General features: G+C 39.4%; 1 protein-coding gene across 4 annotated transcripts in view; it reads left to right on the top strand.

The window, feature by feature from the left end:
• RNF38 (ring finger protein 38) overlaps window positions 1-18444 on the top strand; it is a 150168-nt gene that overhangs the window by 78416 nt on the left and 53308 nt on the right. For 2 of the 4 annotated variants that reach the window (XM_063082297.1, XM_063082298.1), the window contains exon 1: window positions 12126-12247. The exons of the other annotated variants lie outside the window; for them this stretch is intronic. The gene's annotated coding sequence lies outside the window, so the exon portion shown is untranslated. Of the gene's footprint in view, window positions 1-12125; window positions 12248-18444 lie in introns of those variants that run through there. 4 annotated transcript variants of the gene reach the window in all.

Consider the following 18444-nt stretch of genomic DNA (forward strand, 5'->3'; position numbering starts at 1 on the left):
CAGCTTGACTCCAAGAGTGAGTGTCCCAAGTGGACCAGGTGGATGCTGACTGGCCTTTTATGACCTAGTTTCAGAAGTGTCACGAAGCATCATTTCTAACATAGTCATAGGCCTGCCCAAATTCAAGGGAGGGAATGTTGATCTGACCACTGGAGAGGAACGTCAGTGTAATATTATAAGAAGGGAATGTAGGCTGTGAGAACTAGTTATGGCCATCTGAAAAAATACAGCCTGCACACTATATATGCATAAAACTTCAGTTAAAATGACTGCTTAATGTTCCATCATAAGAATACACAGTAATTTATTTCATCAGTCTTTTAATTGGGAGCTTTACATCATTTAAAAAAAACTATTATGCATTTATTTATTCATTAGATATTTACTATGTGCCAGGCATTGTTGAGTCACCAAGATACAGTGGGGAAGAGACTGACAAGGAAGGTGCTTATTCTTCGGTGCTTTTTTTTTTTGGAAGGGGCAGAAAATAAACTGAATATGTAAATCAATAAATAATCGGATACTAATAATTGGGCAGTTGGCTGCTCTAGATTAGGTGTTGGGGAACATCTTCAAGAAGATGACCCTTAGGCTAAGGTCTGAATGATAAGAAGGAACAAGTCATGTGAAAATCAGGGCTATGGGGAGAACATTCCGGGGAGAGGATATAGCCAGTCCTAAGGCTGGAAAGACTGGGGAAACAGAAAGAAGGCTGATGTGCCCAAGCAAAGTGGATGAGGGTGAGAGTGATATGAGATTAGGTGGGAGAGTTAGGCATGGGCCAAATTATGTAGATCTTTGTGAACCATAGAAACAAGTTTAGATTTTATTCTGCCTATTATGAAAAGTCATTAGAGAGTTTTAAGCAAAGAAGTGGCATGATCTGATTTATATTTTTCAAAGATCCCTTTTCCTGGTGTGATAAGATTTTTTTTTTAATTGTTGTAAAATGCACATAACATACAATTTACCATTTTTAAGCATTGTTAAGTGTACAGTTCAGTAGTGTTAAGTACAGTCACATTGTGTGCAATCTCAGAGCTCTTTTGATCTTGCAAAACTGAAAGTCTCATTAAGCGAATCTCCATTCCTCTCTTCCCTCAGCCCTGGGTAACCACTATTCTACTTTCTGTCTTTGTGACTGACTTATTTCACTTAGCATGATGTCCTCAGGGTTCATCCATATTGTAGCATATGCTAGAATTTTCTTTTCTTTTTTTTTTTAAAGGCTGAATAATATTCCATTGTTTGTACCATTTTGTTTATCCATTCTTCCATTGATGGACAAGTGGGAGTTGTTTCCACCTTTTGACGGTTGTGAATAATGCAGCTAGGAACATGGCTGTACAAACATCTCTTCAAGATCTGGCTTGTAATTCTTTTGGTTGTATATCCAGAAGTAGAATTGCTGGATCATATGATAATTTTATTTTTAATTTTTGGAGGATTTGCCATACTGTTTTTCTTAGCGGCTATGTCATTTTACATTCCCACCAACAGTGCATAAGGATTTCAGTTTCTCTACATCCTTGCCAACACTTGTTATTTTGTGTTTTTTTTTCTTTTTTATGGTAGCCATCCTAATGGGTGTTAGATGCTATCTCATTGTTTGTTTGTTTTTTTGTTTTTTTTTAAAGATAACTGGTAAGGGGATCTTAACCCTTGACTTGGTGTTTTTAGCACCACACTCTCCCAAGTGAGCTAACCAGCCATCCCTATATAGGGATCCAAACCATTGGCCTTGGCGTTATCAGCACCACACTCTACCAAGTGAGCCACAGGCCGGCCCTCTTATTACAGTTTTAATTTGCATTTCCCTAATTATTAATGAATGATGTTGAGCATCTTTTCATGTGCTTGTTGGCTATTTGTATATCTTTGGAGAAATGTCTATTTGAGTCCTTTGCCATTTTTAAATCAGGTTGATTTTTTTTTTTTTTTTTTTTTTCTGTTCAATTGTAGGAGTTCTTTATGCATTCTGGATATTAACCTCTTATTAGACATGATTTACATATATTTTCACCCTTTTTACTCTGTTGATTGTGTCCTTTGATGCACAAAAAAGTGTACTTTTGTTGTGATCCAATTTTGTGTTTTTTCTATTGTTGTGTATGCTTTTGGTGTCATATCCAAGAAATCATTGCCAAATCCAATGCCATAAAGCTTTTCCCCTATGTTTTTTTCCTAAGAGTTTTATAATTTTAGCTTGTATGTTTAGGTGTTTGATCCATTTTGAGTTAATTTTTGTGTATGGTATAAGGTAAGGGTCCAATTTCATTCTTTTGCATGTGGATCTTCAGTTTTTGCAGCTGCTGAAAAGATTGTCCTTTCCCCATTGAATGGTCTTAGCACCCTTGTGGAAAATTATTTGACCCATGTATATACAAAGGTACTTTTAAAAGTTCATGGGAAAATAGAATTAAAATATAATATGTATATTTCCATGAACTTTTTGAGGACCCCTTGTATACTCAAGGGTTTATTTCTGATCTCTCTATTCTAGTCTATTGGTTTATGTCTGTATTTATGCCAGTACCACACTGTTTGATTACTGTAGCTTTGTAATAAGTTTTGGATAGGCTATTTTTTTAGCCTATATTATTGCTGTAGAATTACTGAGTTTAAGGGTATGGACATTTTTTAGTCATTATCTCTTTTTATATATTTGTTCACATATTCATATGCATCAGTTTTTGCTTCCACCCATACCATATTAGAATGCTTGTCTTACTTCCTTTTGACATCATTGAATATTGTCCATAGTGTCATTCACTTGGTGAATATGATTGAGAAATGGTGTCTAATTGTTTCAATGTTTATTTCTTTGATAAGTACTGAGGTTTTGATAGCTTTTTATATGTTCATTATGTTCATTTGTTTAATAGTCATTTGTACTCCTTTTGGGGGGGTATGTCTTTTTGTGCATATGTTTCTCTTCTTTGGTGATATTCCTATTCTCCTGTCACTTCATATGTGGACATTAATCATCCATCATATTGGCAAAGAGTTTTTCAGGTTGTCTTTAAATTTTTAATGAATTTTTTTCCCATGCTGAGATTTAAAATTATTTGGGGAACAAATCTATTGGTATATTCCTTTGAAATGTGTTTTACTGCCTTTATGTTTAGAAAATGTCTCCATTCAGATATTTACCTGTATTTTGTTAATGTTTTGTTAATTTTAGATTATCCTTTCTGATCTACCTGGAATTTATTTGGTATATTGTATTATGTGACCTAGTGTGTTTTTAAATAGATTTTCACCTTGCTTTATTGTGAAATAGATCTGAGGTGATTAGAAATACCATGAAATGATAGATTTCTATTTTGAGATTGTTATTTGACGTTCTTTTGTTGGCCTTTAAAATGTCATTGCCTGCTAAGTATGTTTTTATTTATAAAACACTGTTATGACAGGAACAAGCAAGCAGTGGGGAGATAAATAAACTCCCTATGGGAACTTAAATTTTATATTTACTCTACAGAGAATTGTACTGCTTTAAAGGTTTTTATTTAAGGTTTTGATTTCTGCTTTGTGGTGCAAATTAGAATTCTGCTCGGTAACACATTTCCTTCTTTTCCTTAGAAAAACTATGGAAAGGCCTGCAGAATGTGGCATGGACAGAAGGGTGCAGGGTTTGTGGAGATGTGCCTTGTATCACAAATGTCTGTGCAAAACCATTCATGTTAGGCAGTATCCTAAAAGTCTGTCATGTGTCAAAACTACTTGTAAGGACATTGGCAGTTTCAGTGAGTCGGTCACGTTTCATGAATGCAAGATGTTAGAATTCTATAGCAGGGTGTGTCATCGTGAGCAAGTGACTGACTATCTAGGTAGATGAGATCCACCAGGACTCCCTAGAGGAAAGTCTGTCCCTCATCAAACATAGTGGAAATTGTTCATGATGTTCATATGGTCTGGTCTGTTAAGAGAATATTCTAATGTTTCTTGCATCTCAAACTTTCCAAGACTGTCTCTCATACCCATGTCCCTTTACAGCAATTGCTTTTTCATTGTCCTCTCCAAAGTGAAGGAGCTAGTTGTTTATGCTTCTCTTTCTTAATCAGTGCTTATACCATCATTTATTTTCTTGAAGCACTTATGTAAGTATAACCCATGTAAGTCCCTATTTCAGTTGCTTTTTGGGTTACATTTTCCATTAATGTCCAATTCTTAATGATTTGAGCCCTCGTTCCTCTTAACTGCAGCTGATCAGTTTTCTTTGGCTTTCCTACCCAGGTATTTCTGGGATTCCCTAAGTATCTATTATGATGGTTGCTTGCTCTTCTAGCCAATCCTTTGAGTGAGGGCCTTTTGGTCACCAGCTTTCCTAAACTGTTGCTGTTCTTACTGGTGTCAGTTTGGCTCATATTTGGGCCCAGTTCCTAAGGCTATTACATTTACTAAGACCATAGTAAAGGCTCAGGGATTTGACAGAATGGCATTATAACAAAGAGAACTTAATGCTCTCTTAAACTTAAATATGGCTGCTCTCAAAGTATAGTGGCCCAAGTTTGGTTTCAGTCTCTTTTCCCCAAAATTGGCCTATTGCTGTCCATTGGGTCAGCCTATCTTTCTGTAGGGAGTTCCCTTAAACATTGCTGTTTTCCACTCTAGAGTCGACTCCAAACTGCTGTCATTTATTTTGGTTGGGGTAAAAATTGGTGCAGACTTTTAGGAGGCAATTTAGCAATAAATCTTAAAGTTTTTTGGGTTTTTTTAAAGCACATACCCTTTGAACCAGCAATTCCACTGCTAGAAATTTACTTTTATGGATATGTTTTCAAATGCATGCCAAACTATATGTATGTACAAGAATATTCATTATATCTTTGTAATAGCAAAACACTGAAAACTACCTAAATGTATACAGGATTTTAAAAATAAGAGATCGTTCATCCCTGATAATGAAATAATAGGCTTTGTTGAAAAGAACCTAGATCTGTATATAGTTAACTTTTTTCTAAGTGCTTCTGGCTGTCCAGTGGATTTGATAAAACTGTAGTATCAGAATACGATTTCCCCTGAGATTCAGCTGCTAGATCAATATTACAATGAGAGTCATAGCAACTAAAGTTGCTCCCAAGATGCTCTCTATTCACCAGAAAAAAATGAGCAAGAGCTCTGCTTTGGTTAAGGACAGCTATACGGAGGAGGCCTTATTGCCTCAGGGTCAGCTCCTGTCCCTTTTCTCTGCTCCAGAGATTAAATATGCCGTGATATGCAGTGAATGCTTTATTTACACCCTTTACTCTCTGCTTCTGGTTTAGTGTAGGTCTTTATCTCTTTCTGTCTTGGCTTATTCTAGGCACTCAGGTTCATTTATTCTTTCCTCCTGAACTCCTTCCTGGCTGATGGCTTTTCACCCTGGATCTGCTATTTAGCCCCTTCACACCTTCACTGCCATCAGCAGCTTTCCCTGTCATCCCAACTGCCATGGTTCTGTCCCTGTCATCTCTCACCTGCAATGTGGGGACATCCATGTAATTACTCTCCCACACCAAAGTAGGATAACCTTCTACGTATTTGGGGAGGTTTTCAGTGGACTTGGATTTGGGTGGGCCTTGCTGCTCCCTTCTGGTCTTTAGTAGCTGTAGCTGGCAGGTGCTGCTAATTTAGGTTTAACAATTGGTGAAACTGCTTATGCTGTTTTGCAGTAGATCAAATCTAGGTATGCTTGTAGATACTGCATAGCCTGAATACTGCTTAACCAATACACCTTTCCCCTCAGTGCAGCTTCATCTTTTTAGGTCCTTTTAGCTGATTTGGTGGAGGGAAGGAAACTTTTAGGGAGGATAATGAACAGAGCTTTGAAATTTATTTTTTGCCTCCTTTTTAAACTGCCCACTTTCCTCTGTTTTTATGCCCCATTTCTCCTTGTGAACTTACCTATTGAGAAAAATGGAATTACCACTGCTGTGAAATATTTACATATCTTTAATTGAACAATTTATTGAGCGCATGGCATGTGCTAGACCCCTGGCCAGATTCAGTGAGACTTAGTCCTTGGCTTCAAGGAGTCAAGTAGATATAAAGCAGCAAGGCAGAGTGATTAATGCTATGTTAGAACATACAGGAGAGGCCACTACTAACTCAGCAATAGTGGTTGGGATTGTTGCAGTGAAGTTACAGTCAGGACACTTGGCAGTGGGTGTGATGGCAGAACAGCCTTATTCCTGATAGTGTTAACCAGTGGGGAACTGCCCTCTTATTAGTAAAGGTCAGGGACTTCAGGCAGGAAGGCTATCTCTACCCAATAACTACATTGGCATTTTCCTTCCATTTAAATGGTTCTTCAGGATTTAGATAAGTGATTCTTTATCTACAGCTCTTCAATCATGCCTTTCAACGTCTTAAAATAGGAGATGGCCCTCTTTCCATTGTTGTGCATTCTCTACCACTCAGCATCACACACACACACACACACACACACACACACACACACACACACACACACACACACACACACCCGCACACACACACCCGCACACACACACACACACACACACACACACACACACACACACACACACACACACACACACACACACACACACACACACACACACACACACACACACACACACACACACACACCGCCCCGAACATGGGCATCAGTGATATACAAAACAAAGCAGAAATGGGACCTGCCCTCGAGGAGTTTACAGTTTCATAGAGGGAAACAGACTTTTAATAAATACTGTAAAGTGTTATAATAGAAGGGTGCACAGGGACAAGAAAGATAGCCTATACCCTCATAGTCACCTTTTTTGTAAAAAGATCTTTCAGATTACTATTATTTAGATATTCCTAGAAATGCTAAATTGATCACAAAAACAAGTTTTATATTTTACCATCTGACAGACTATTAACTAGCACTTAAGTAAAATTTATGATTGTTGTTTATGCAGTGTGCTTGAAAATGTATTTTCAGCAGCAATATCCTTCAAATTTACAAGATTGGGAGGGAGTTTTCCAGAAGCAGATTGTGAATTTTAGAATAATATCTTCCTTATATTTGTCCTAAGATCACAGTTGTTTTTCCTTAGTTAGAAATAAAGAAAAGACAGGAAATCTAAAGAAATTTAATTTCAAGTTCAGTTTGCTAACCAGTGAATTCTCCCAAACATTTAAAGAAGACCTAATAACTAATCTTACAGAAACACTTCTAAATAGAAAAAAAGAACTCCTTGATTCATTTTCTGAGGCTAGCATAAATCTTTGTAACAAAACTTGACAAGGACATTACCAAAATGGGAAATTACAGCTAATCTCACTCAAGAACACAAATGTAAAAAAATCTTAAACAAAATATTAACAAGCCAAATCAGCCAATATAAAAATGGCATACAATAAGACCAAAATGGGTTTATTAGGAATGTAATATTGCTTTAACATCCAAAACCCAATCAATCTAATTCGTACATCAACAGAAAAATCATGATTATCTCATAGAAAATTTAGAGAAAATTAAACAACATCCATTTATGATAAACTCTTAAATTAGAAATAGAACTCCCTTAATTTGCTAAAGAGATCTACAAAAAAATTATTGTAAACATCATACTTAAATGTTGAAAGATTCCCAGTTGAGAGTCTGGAATAAAGACAAAGATATCTGCTCTCACCATGTCTGTTTAGCACTCTACTAGAGGTGCAGTACAAGAAAAAGATGAATGTGTGCCGGAAAGAAAGAAGTTCAACAGTCTCTGGCATTATTTTCTGCCAAATAGGATTTAAACAGAATTGTGTGTATAGAAAACTCAGAAAATTGAGATAAACTATTAGAGTTAATAATTGAGTTATATAAAAAAACCTAGAATAAGCCCAAGAACTAAAATGTGCAAGCCGTGAAGCATTATTGAAAAAAATTAAAGACTCAGGTAAATAGGATGCATCTTGCTTCTAGACTAAAAGATTCAATATTGTAAAGATATCAACACTCCTTAATTTATCTCCAGATCCAATGCAGCCCCAGTCAAAAGCCTAGCAAATTTGCTTGTTCTTTTGTTTCTCTTTTTTTTCTTCACTTCTTTCTTTTGAAATAATCTGATTCTAAAATTCCTATGGAAATCCAAAAGGCCAAGGATAATCTGGATACTTTGAGCAGGGGACAACTTGCAGTAATAGATAAAAAGAGGTAAAGCTACAGTAATTACGATGGTGTGGTATCAGCACAAGGATGAGAACAGTGGAACAGGTTACTTGTGGAGAAAATGTAATAATTTAGTCAGGCTCCCTTGGCTCAGGTCTGGCTGGTGGGTCGAGCAGCAGCACATTTCTTGTAAACAAGCTATGTGTGGGTGGAGTTAGTGCACATGTGTGCCAATGTATCTTTTTAGTTTTGTAGCTATTGTGTGTTCTGCAGTTTGTGAAGCAGGCTGGCCAGCAGACAGCTCGCGTCTAAAAATAGAGCATGTTTACTCTGCTGGCAGCTGCTCAGTTTCAGTTTGTCTTTGGACTTTGCCGGTAGCAGTCTGAGTTTCTCTGTGGACTGCTTGGCTCATAGTATCGTGTGTGCTGAATAAAGAGTATTCCTACTTCAGCCAAGGCTCCAAGGACCTTTTTGCCAGTTACCTAGTTCATAGACCTGCGTGTGAAGAGTTTGTGAACGGGCTCGAGGGGTCTGTGAGCTCCAGACCCCAGCTCTAGCTCTACGTTACTGAACCGAGAAACAAACCCAAGCATATGTGGACACTTCATTTTTAACAAAGGAACAATTGGAAATAGTTTTTTCAATACATGGTGTTGTGCCAAATAGATGTCTATATGGAAAAAATAAAAAACTTGATTCCCACCTCACCAAAACCAAAAAGAAATTCCAGGTGTTGTGTAGATCTAAATAGGAAAGGGAAAATAATAAAAGCTCTAAGAAAATAATATAGGAAAATATCTTTATGACCCGAGTGTAGGGAAGGATTTCTTAAACAGGATAACAGCAGCAACAACAAACACAAATCCAAAACCATTAACTATAATTAAAGATATAAAGTTGGGTGAAATTAATAGTTTTTGTGTGTTCCATTAGGGATCCAGTGCAGAGAGGAAAAACATGACAGCACAAAAAGGAGAGGGAAAATAGCTAGAGTCACATCCTTGAGAAGGTGAGAAGTAAATGAAATGTAGAATTGAAGAATAGGCTGAATTTGTTCACTTGGTGGTGAGTTCTGAAATCCTGTGCAGTTTCTGTAGAATGATGGATGCCTAGACTAAGTTCTGTGATGGCTTGCTGTTAATCCAGTTGTTAGAATGGTAGGATACCAGGGTGAACAATCTTAATAACTACCAGACCCATTTGAAGGAACTTCAGTATTTCTTGTTTGGTAGGCAATGTTTCATATACGAGGGTACTTCAAAAAGTTCGTGGAAAAATAGAATTGAAAGATAATACAAATCTTTCCGTGAATCAAAACATTCGTTTTGAAGTTCCCTCATATTTTTATTTTAGAAGTGAGGGGAACTCAAATGACTTGGGTATCAATAGAACAGTTTTTAGTAGTTATTCACAATTTTCTCTATTGTTAAGAAAACCAAGTGTAAAGGGCAGCCTTGGAGTCAGAATTCTCAAAAAGCTTTTGCCGCAAGCATTATTTATTTTTTTTTAACATAAATGCTGTACAGTCCCCTAGACATATGTGGCTTTTAAAACCGATCCTGGTCAATTCATTAGTTGTACTAGCCACATTTCAAGTGCTTAGTAGCCACATGTAGCTAGCTAGTGCCTGCCTGTTGGACGGTGTAGATATAGAACATTTCCATCATTGCAGAAAATTTTATTAGACAGCTCTCCAACAAGACTTTCCACCTTTGTGGACAGATATCAAATAAAATTTTACCTGGACTGCAACTGAGCAAGTGCTCTGGTATAATTTAGCCCCTGCCACATTGGGTTGTCAAAAGTGGCCCACCTTAAAAGCCTGTTTGCTCAATGGGTGTTTTCTAGCATAGCTCCAGATTTTCTGTTTAAGAAATCAATTAGAAGAAATTGGAGTATAAATTTCAAACAATCCAGCATTATTTACATCTAGACACACTTCCTAGGTTGAGTCCTCAGAGCACAACAGTTAGCCAAGATAGCAACCATATGAGAGGTTCTCAAGGAGTTTTCCTCACAGAGGGTTGGCTGAAGCCCAGGGGGATTCACTTCACACTTTTGGGTGAGGAACCCTGGAGGACTGTAATAGATTTTTGGTGCTGAGCTTCAGCACTTGAGGAATCTGCCTTTTATGATGGTACAGCTCCCAAATGTTAATTTCTCTCCCCTTTTTCAATGTTCTTCTGTTTCCCCTCTCGTCCCATAACCCATATCCAAACATGGAGAAGCTGTTTCAGAGTGGTCTGCATTACATAAGGAAGATTTTTTTAGTTGAGATTCTGTTGGAAGATCTATAATGCAAAGTGAATCCACACTAGTAGAGTGGGTGTTGTGAGGGATCCAGAGGTTAGAAATGGATTACATTGGATGCACCTAAAGGTGTGGTTGGGACTTTAACTCTGTACCATTAAATGAAAAAAACTTGGATGTAATCATCTCCAGGCTGGCTGCTTTGGAAGACTGGCAGAGGGCTTTGGGGAGAGTCAGCCAGATAACTGGGCTACATAATGGGGGTGTGCGGCTGGGGTGGGGGAGCTGTGTTCATAGGGGCCTGTTATCTCATTTCAGCTTCCCTTTGTACTGGAATTATAAAAGCCTGTGATGTTATTGCTAGAACTTCGAATCAGCAGTTGCTAAGCACCTGCCGCTGTGTTTCAGGCCTAAGGCTTGGGCCTTCTGGTTATGAATCATTAAGAGACTCCCTGAGCTCAGTCTGTTGTGGGAGACAAATGTACACAAATAACTACCATGCAGTGTTTTTCATAAATAGAATGTACAAGGTTCAGAGGATCCTGAAACATCATATTAGTCTGATTCACCCATTTTCTACCAGATGCAGCTGAGGCCCAGAGAAGGAGGGAGACTGGTTTAGATAATAGCGAAAGAACTAAAACCTGGGTTTTCTGCCGCCCTGTCTTTGATAAGTTTGCTCTATCACCCTATAACGTTGTCTCCGTCCTTGTAGGAATCACTTAACTTCTATCTGCTTAAAAAAGCCCACCTCTTCCATGATGTCCTCTGAATGCCCCTATCCTTAATTCTAATATCACTTAACTATCATTTCTTTGCGTTTATTGTGCTTTTATGGAAGGTCTTACTTCCTCTCCTGGATCTTGAGCGTGATAATCAGGACAGGAGTCAAGCCGGCTTTAACTTCGTCCTTATCTCAGTTCCCATCCCCAGCAAGGTCTAAACAACCGTTTGGTTTCAGGAAGCCTTAAAGTCGGACAAGTCGGATTCCGAACCTGCCTGCTCCATTAAGACACTTCCGTCTACATGAAAAATCTCTACTTCTCACGACACGTGAACGCATTGTGAGAACTGAGATTAGTTACTGATCGCTAAGTTTTGGAGGTGGAAGGTACAGAGCAGCAGCGATAATTTAGGGAGATGGGATTTGTATGAATTCGGCAACGCTGCCCGCCGCTAGGAGGCGAAGCGGCCGCCTTGCTGGACGCAGGGGGCGAGGCTGCGCGGTGGCTCTGCGCGGCGGGCTCTGTTGCCGGAACTAGTCCGAGGCGCGCGCAGCTCCGCCCCACCCCCTTCCCCCACGAGGTGGAAACAAAGGGGGCTCGGCGCGCGGAGCCCTGTCGAGGGAGAAAGGGGCGGAGCGTTCCGGCGGTGTCGCGTGCCCTGGTCTCCTTTCGTGCCGGCGAGGGGCGTGGTGGTAACCAAGAACCGAGAAGTGGGAGGGCCGCGTGCTCGCGCATCTTGCGGCCTGGCGACGAGGGGCGTCGTCGCCTGCGCGCGCAGTGGAGCGCAGTGCGCAGGCGCACGGCGAGCTAGGTCTGCGAGTGCAGAGGTGGGGGTGCGGCGGGGCGGGGCCCCCTCGTGAGGTGGTGCGGGACGGTCCCGAGGCCCTGGCGGTTGGGGCGCGGGGGCGGAGAGGATGGAGCCTCCCAGGCGTTAGCCCACTCTTGTTAGCTCTGGGTGTGCAGCCGTCGTCTTTTGGCGCGGCTCGTGTGATGGTGTCGGGAGGAAGGAAGCGCCGTGACAGCGCCTCAGTCGGAGTTCGGGTTCCGGGAGTGAGGAGGCCCGGGGACGGCGGAGCTGGCGAGCTGGCCGCTGGCTGGGCGAGCGGTCACAATAGGAGGCGGCGGCCCAGCGAGCAGCCGCGGGAGCAGCCCCGCAGGGCGGAGCCTCCCCTCGCAGGTAGTGGCTGCTGTGGCCGTTGGTTCCCCGAGAGAGCGGGCCGGGCCGTGGGCCGTTGGGAGCCTTCGGGGCTGCGCCCGGCGAGCGGGCCGAGGTTTGGCCCAGTCGTCCGGCGCTCTTTGTTCTCGCGGCGGCGGCGGCAAGGAGGTGCGGCTGTAGTCAGCTGGAGCCGCGGACCCGCCACCGCCTGGGAGATGGCCTCGGTGGCCCCCTCCCTTTTCGCCGAGGCGCAGGTGTAGTGATGTCACCCAGGAGAACGCGGAATCCTATGGGAAGGATCCTCTCTGGAGTCTTTCTGACTCTGCGGGTTTCTGAATAGGCTGCGTTTAGTTCTCGGGATGGAAGTTGTTCTTTTCAGGGCTGAAGAATGAGAGAGGTTGGTTTTTGAAACGGGAGTTTTTAAGGTTGAGGGCCAAAGAGAAGAAAGTTTTGTTTCTCTGTGTACGGTTTGTAAGGGAGAGAGCTTTTCTTTGTGTTGCAAAGATGATGTATGCCCTTATACAGTAAAAATTGTGTATTCTAGTTCTCCTGCCTCAATAGAAGTGAATATATGTAATTGTTGTTTGCGTCACGTGAATTGCCATTCCTGTTTTCTTAAGTGTGTGGACTTAACGTATGAAAACTAAATGTATTCAACGCTCATACACAATCGTTGGTTACCTTTGAATTGCAAGCCTGCCGTGTCCTATTTGGCCTTGATGGCAAGTACTATTGTGGTAAACACATTTACCATAAATTCCTTAAAATGGTAAGTAACCCTGTAATGGGCTTTTAAAAAAAAGTCCATTCACACAGTTTTTATAGGGACAGTTGAAATCAAAATTTTTCCTGTTTGGGGGGAATACTGTCTAATGGAAGAAGTAGAACTTCTGTAGAAGTAACAATACAAGATCACATAGGTGTCAGATCGGGTGCAGGTGTATGAGTGATACACTTGGAATCAAAAGATGAAATTTCTAACTGAAATTTTAACTGGGAATTGTGCCGATCCAGATACCTCTTTTTCCAGTTCTTACTGGCTTACAAATATGCTGGTAAATATATTTCACCTTTTGAAAACCTACTAATCTTACATCTTTTCATTACAGGGGTTCAGTTTTAAGTTGGATCTCTATAATTTTCTTAACGAGTCATTTCTAAGAGAATTGGAAGTCTTAGAGTCTATAGTTGAATTAATTCTGCTCCCAGACTGGCCACGTGGGCCTCAGGTCATCATTTGTAAGACATGAAAAAGTTGGACCTAAATGATCTCGGGTTCCTCCACCTCTGCTAGTTTGTGTTTTTATACTTGTTAGTATTTATATACCCACCCCGTTTTTATTGCTAATCTAAATTGGCAAGTATCAATCTGGGTAGGAATTGAGAATATTCTCTACCAGAGCAACCTGATTTTCCCCCCTCCAAAAGATGATGGTAAGGGGATCTTAACCCTTGACTTGGTGTCAGCACCACGCTCTCCCAAGTGAGCTAACCGGCCATCCCTATATCGGGATCCGAACCCGTGGCCTTGGTGTTATCAGCACCACACTCTCCCAAGTGAGCCATTGGTCGGCCCCTAGCAACCTGATTTTTAACAAAGGGTAAATAGGATGGCATAGTCAGACATAACAATGTGTTGGCATCATAATGTAGAGGGTATATCTGTTTCTCTCTGTCAACAGCATTGGATGAAGCTTTTACGTAATTCGTGTTACATTACCAGACTGTTACCATTTGTGCTCATTTTTTACTTTTTCTAAGGCTGTGAGTGTGAAGTATCGACAAGAAATCCTTAAGATAAAAATCTCTGAAATGATTGGGCCCGATACTGGATCACTATGAAAAGATTATTGGTCTTCATCATCTGTGTCTTCTACTTCTAGTTTATTCCGTCTGTTTCTCCATGTTTGTGCTGCCCTAGTTTGGTTTAGGCCACCACCATTTTGCAATTCATATTCCTGGAAAGGTAGTTCTTGATTAGTCTTGATTGTTGCATAGTATCTGGTTATTTCCCTATTAAGTATGTGTATCAGACAACAGTTTCAGCTTCTGTTCTACTCAGTCCTACTAGAGAGCGCAGATTGTAAACGTGCATTTGGACTGTATAGTTCCTGTCTAGTTCATTCATCAGGTAATGTTAAAGACCTAGTATGACATTGCCTAGAGGAGATAAAGAAAATGCTTGAACTTTGTACGATAAATTAATGGGAGAGAAATTTGGAGTAAACTGATGAAGAGGAGGGATCATGTACAGTCTCATTTTTTCCCAACTCTTTACATCTTTTCATATTCCTTTCTTAAGGATCCAAACACCTTACCCTTCTACCTCTATCTAGGCTCTGGAGCCATATCATTCTCATTTAGTTCCTGTAAATTGTTCCTCACCAGACTGAATATCTTTGAGGGCAAGGACTGTTTCTTTTTTCCACTGTATTCTAAGCATTCACCACATGGTAGACATGCCATAAATATCTGAATTATGATTGTTTTTAGTAAGAAAATCACAAAGTGCTCAAATGTCATCTTTTCAACTATTGTGAAACCCACATTTTTATGGAAGTAATTATATGTGTGTGTATATATAATTTTTTTATTGATTTAGACTGGTTATGGTCTAGATAGTTTCCAAATCCAAGTAATTCTTAGAGGTTATCAGCCTAAGTAAAATGACTTTAAGCATCTTTGAAAGTAGGAAAGTTCTTGTGCAGGCAAATCTGTATTGTAGAAGGGAAGGAAAGAAAAATTTATAAAAAATGCGTGACTTATTTTTCTTTAATTTCCACCTTTGTCTCTGAGGGTCACCCCTATCCAGTGTTTGGACCTCAGCTTTCCAAGACCCTGTTCTTGATTTTTTTATTTTTGTTTTTTTATTATCAGCATATACAAAGTTGATCCAAACTCTTCTTTTTTAAAATAGCTTTATTGAATTAGATTTTACATACCATAAGATTCACTGATTCAATTTGATTGTTAACTTTACAGTGTTGTGTAGCCATCACCATAATCCAATTTTAGGACATTTCTATCATCTCAAAAAGATTCCTGTGCCCATTCGTGCCTACTCTTTGCATGGCTCCAAGGGGCACAAGTCATGTTCTTGCTACCAAGGTCCTCTTCCCTACTCCATACTAGCAAAGTTCCCTCAGAAATGAACCTAGAAATGGGAAAAAAAATTCCTAGCAAGGAGTGCAGCACACATCAGTACCTCAGTGATTTATCCCACCTCAATAGGATGGGCTGGATTTAGTGGGTAAACCACTGACTCCATTGAGTGGTGATCCCCAGGTGAGTGAATGAGATCTCTCCCCTTCCCTGACCAAAGCTTTTAGCCTGTCTTATTGCTAATCAGATTCATAAGAAACTTGTTAAATAAACCAGAAAGGCAGACTGTTATATCACTTGATTGTAATTTGGAAGATTATTCTTTCAACGAATAGTTGAGTGCCTGCTATGTGCTATGCACTCTTCTAGATGTCAGTAATGTGCTGAACACATGTTGTGAAGCTTATACGTGTTTTCCTGAGGATATGCTCAAATCACCTCTGATTTGGCTACCCTTTAGTATTTACAGATGTTTTTCGTTTTTCTTCCTAATATTCTAAAATAACTTTTACCTCAAATTTATGAGGTCCCATGTATATTTAACCCCAATTTTGATCAAAACATTTAAACAATTTTGTTTCCTCTCTTGGTAGCATGTGGTTTTTGTTCCTACTTTTTAATGGCTGTATAATAACCCACCAAGGAAATATGCCATAATTTTACTTAGCAAGTACTTATTTGGTAAACATTTAGGTTATTTTTAGTTCTTTAAATTATTTATTATTGTGCTGTTGTGAACTTATTTGTTCATGTAGCTTTTCCCATATTTTGGAGTATAACCTGAGAATTTATCAGATTAAAGTTTACTGATTCAAAGAATATGTATGTTGTTTAAACTGTTAATAAAATCTACCTAATTACTTTTCAAGAGATTAACATTTGCCATCATGGAAGCAGTGAGAATATTTAGATTTTTAGATCATTTGGATTTGACTTCTTACCGGTGCTAAGACTTGGACCTAGAGGAGTAGGGACTTGCTAGAGGTAACAATAAGCACCTGACTCTCCACATCTACTGCATTCCCTTTTTGTATTAGGTTGTGATTTGAGTGCTTTTGACCAGTCAGTATGCTATTAGTAATTGTAAACAATTTTTTTCTGGAGAGTAAGGTGGCAATTTTGGAGAAGACTGGGCCTTTGAGCAACTTATTTTGTAGAAAATACGTTATTTAATATTGGCCTACCTCACCTTTATGAGAAAATGTAAATTAATAAAGAAGGAAGCTGTCAACAGAAGGAATTTTAGAAGAAACAAGCTCTGGGACAGTGTCTGGTCCAAAGTCCTATGTTATTTTTAGCACATAACTGATAATAATTACTACACTATCCAAGAAAAGGGTTGAACTGTTGGTTATATTATGGTTACCAAAATAGGGAAAGGCCACATTAAACAAAAGATGTCCTAAAACAGTAAAGTGGTGCTTAAAAGGTTAAACAGTTTTCTGTAAACTTTGGTCTTGTGAAGTTATTTTTCTCAGTTATGCTGGACGAATTAGTTATACAGTTATATGTAAATAAACTTTAAAAGTGAGAAGTTCTGGGAGTTGCAGATTTAATCCTGTGTCAGGGATGTTTCCTTAGGATTTTTCAAATACGGGTTGCATCGTGGGAGGAGGCTGAAGTTACCAAATATTTGTAATGATTACAGTTGCCAGGCTAGAGAAAAATAGAATTGTATTAATTTTCAGGTACAGTATAACCTCAGTAATTTTAACTGAAAGAGAATTAATGAAAAGTTATGTCTAAAACAATTTACGAGGAAACAGTTATCATTTTTAAATACTTAAAATAGCTTCAAATAGGCCTGTGAAATAGTTGATAGTTACTAATCAAATTAGATTATAAAGAAGAATGTTATTTTTAGAGTTTTTTAAGCTTCAGGTGGTTTAACTTTAGAGTATGAACTTTAGAGTCTGACAGACTTGTGTTCAAATTGTGGTTTTGGTACTTCTGAAGTGTGTGGCTTTAAGCAAGTCGGTGAAACTTGACATGCAGTGTGTAAAGATTGGAGAGCCAGAACCAGCTCAGTTTCCGGCATGAAATTAGCTATTACCAGATTGAGGTTTTAAAAACTGCTGTACTGCTTAAATAAAAATTTCTTAATTTGTATCTTTTATAATCATATTAGTATAGCCCAAGTTCTAGAGAAGAAACTTTCCTTGAGTATGGTAAAATAATTTTTATTCCAGTTATATACATATACATTGTGTTCATTTTCTTTTTCTTTTCTTTTTTTTTTTTTAAAGATGACTGGTAAGGGGATCCTAACCCTTGACTTGGCATTGTCAGCACCATGCTCTCCCAAGTGAGCTAACTGGCCATCCCTATAGAGGGATCTGAACCATTGGCCTTGGTGTTATCAGCACCACACTCTCCCAAGTGAACCACGGGCCGGCCCCTACATTGTGTTCACTTTCAATTTTGTGTAACAAATTACTACAAATTTATTTTCTTAAAAGACAAATCTATTTTCTCACAATTTCCATGGATAAGGAGTCCTAGTGTGTATTAGTTAGCTGCTGGGCCCTCTGGCTGGAGCTGTGTTTTCATGACTGGTTGTTGGTAGACCTCAAGTCCCTGCCACATGGCCCCTTCATATGCCTTCTCATAATGCAGTAGCTTGGTCTAAGGGGTTGGCAGGAGAATCTCCCTTCAGAAAGGGCTCAGTTCCTCTTTTGAGAGCATTCTCTGTCACGCCCACACAAGATAACCTCCCTTTGATCATCTGACTCTGGCTTGGGATCTTAATTAATCTGAAAATCTCTCCCCATTTGTCTTAAGATTTAACCTAACCTGAGAATGAAATCCATCATATTCCCAGTCCTGCTTAGACAGGAGGGGATGGATTATACAGGAGATGTACACCAAAGGTGGGAATCATGAAGGGGAGAGGGGCATTTTAGGTAGGTAGTCTGCCCAGCACATACAAACACTGTGTGTATGTGTGTGATTTTATCTTACCCAGTGGGGGGCACCTGGTTTTGATCAAACCCATCTATTGTTTTCACATTTTAACTACATGATTTGAATATAGCTTTTCTCCATTGTTGTATTGATTGTCCTCCTTTCTTATAGACAAATTGCATCTTCTGCCCAGAGGAAATTATTGTCAGTAG

This window comes from Cynocephalus volans, chromosome 17 (genome assembly GCF_027409185.1).
Source record: "Cynocephalus volans isolate mCynVol1 chromosome 17, mCynVol1.pri, whole genome shotgun sequence".
Lineage (NCBI taxonomy): Eukaryota > Metazoa > Chordata > Mammalia > Dermoptera > Cynocephalidae > Cynocephalus > Cynocephalus volans.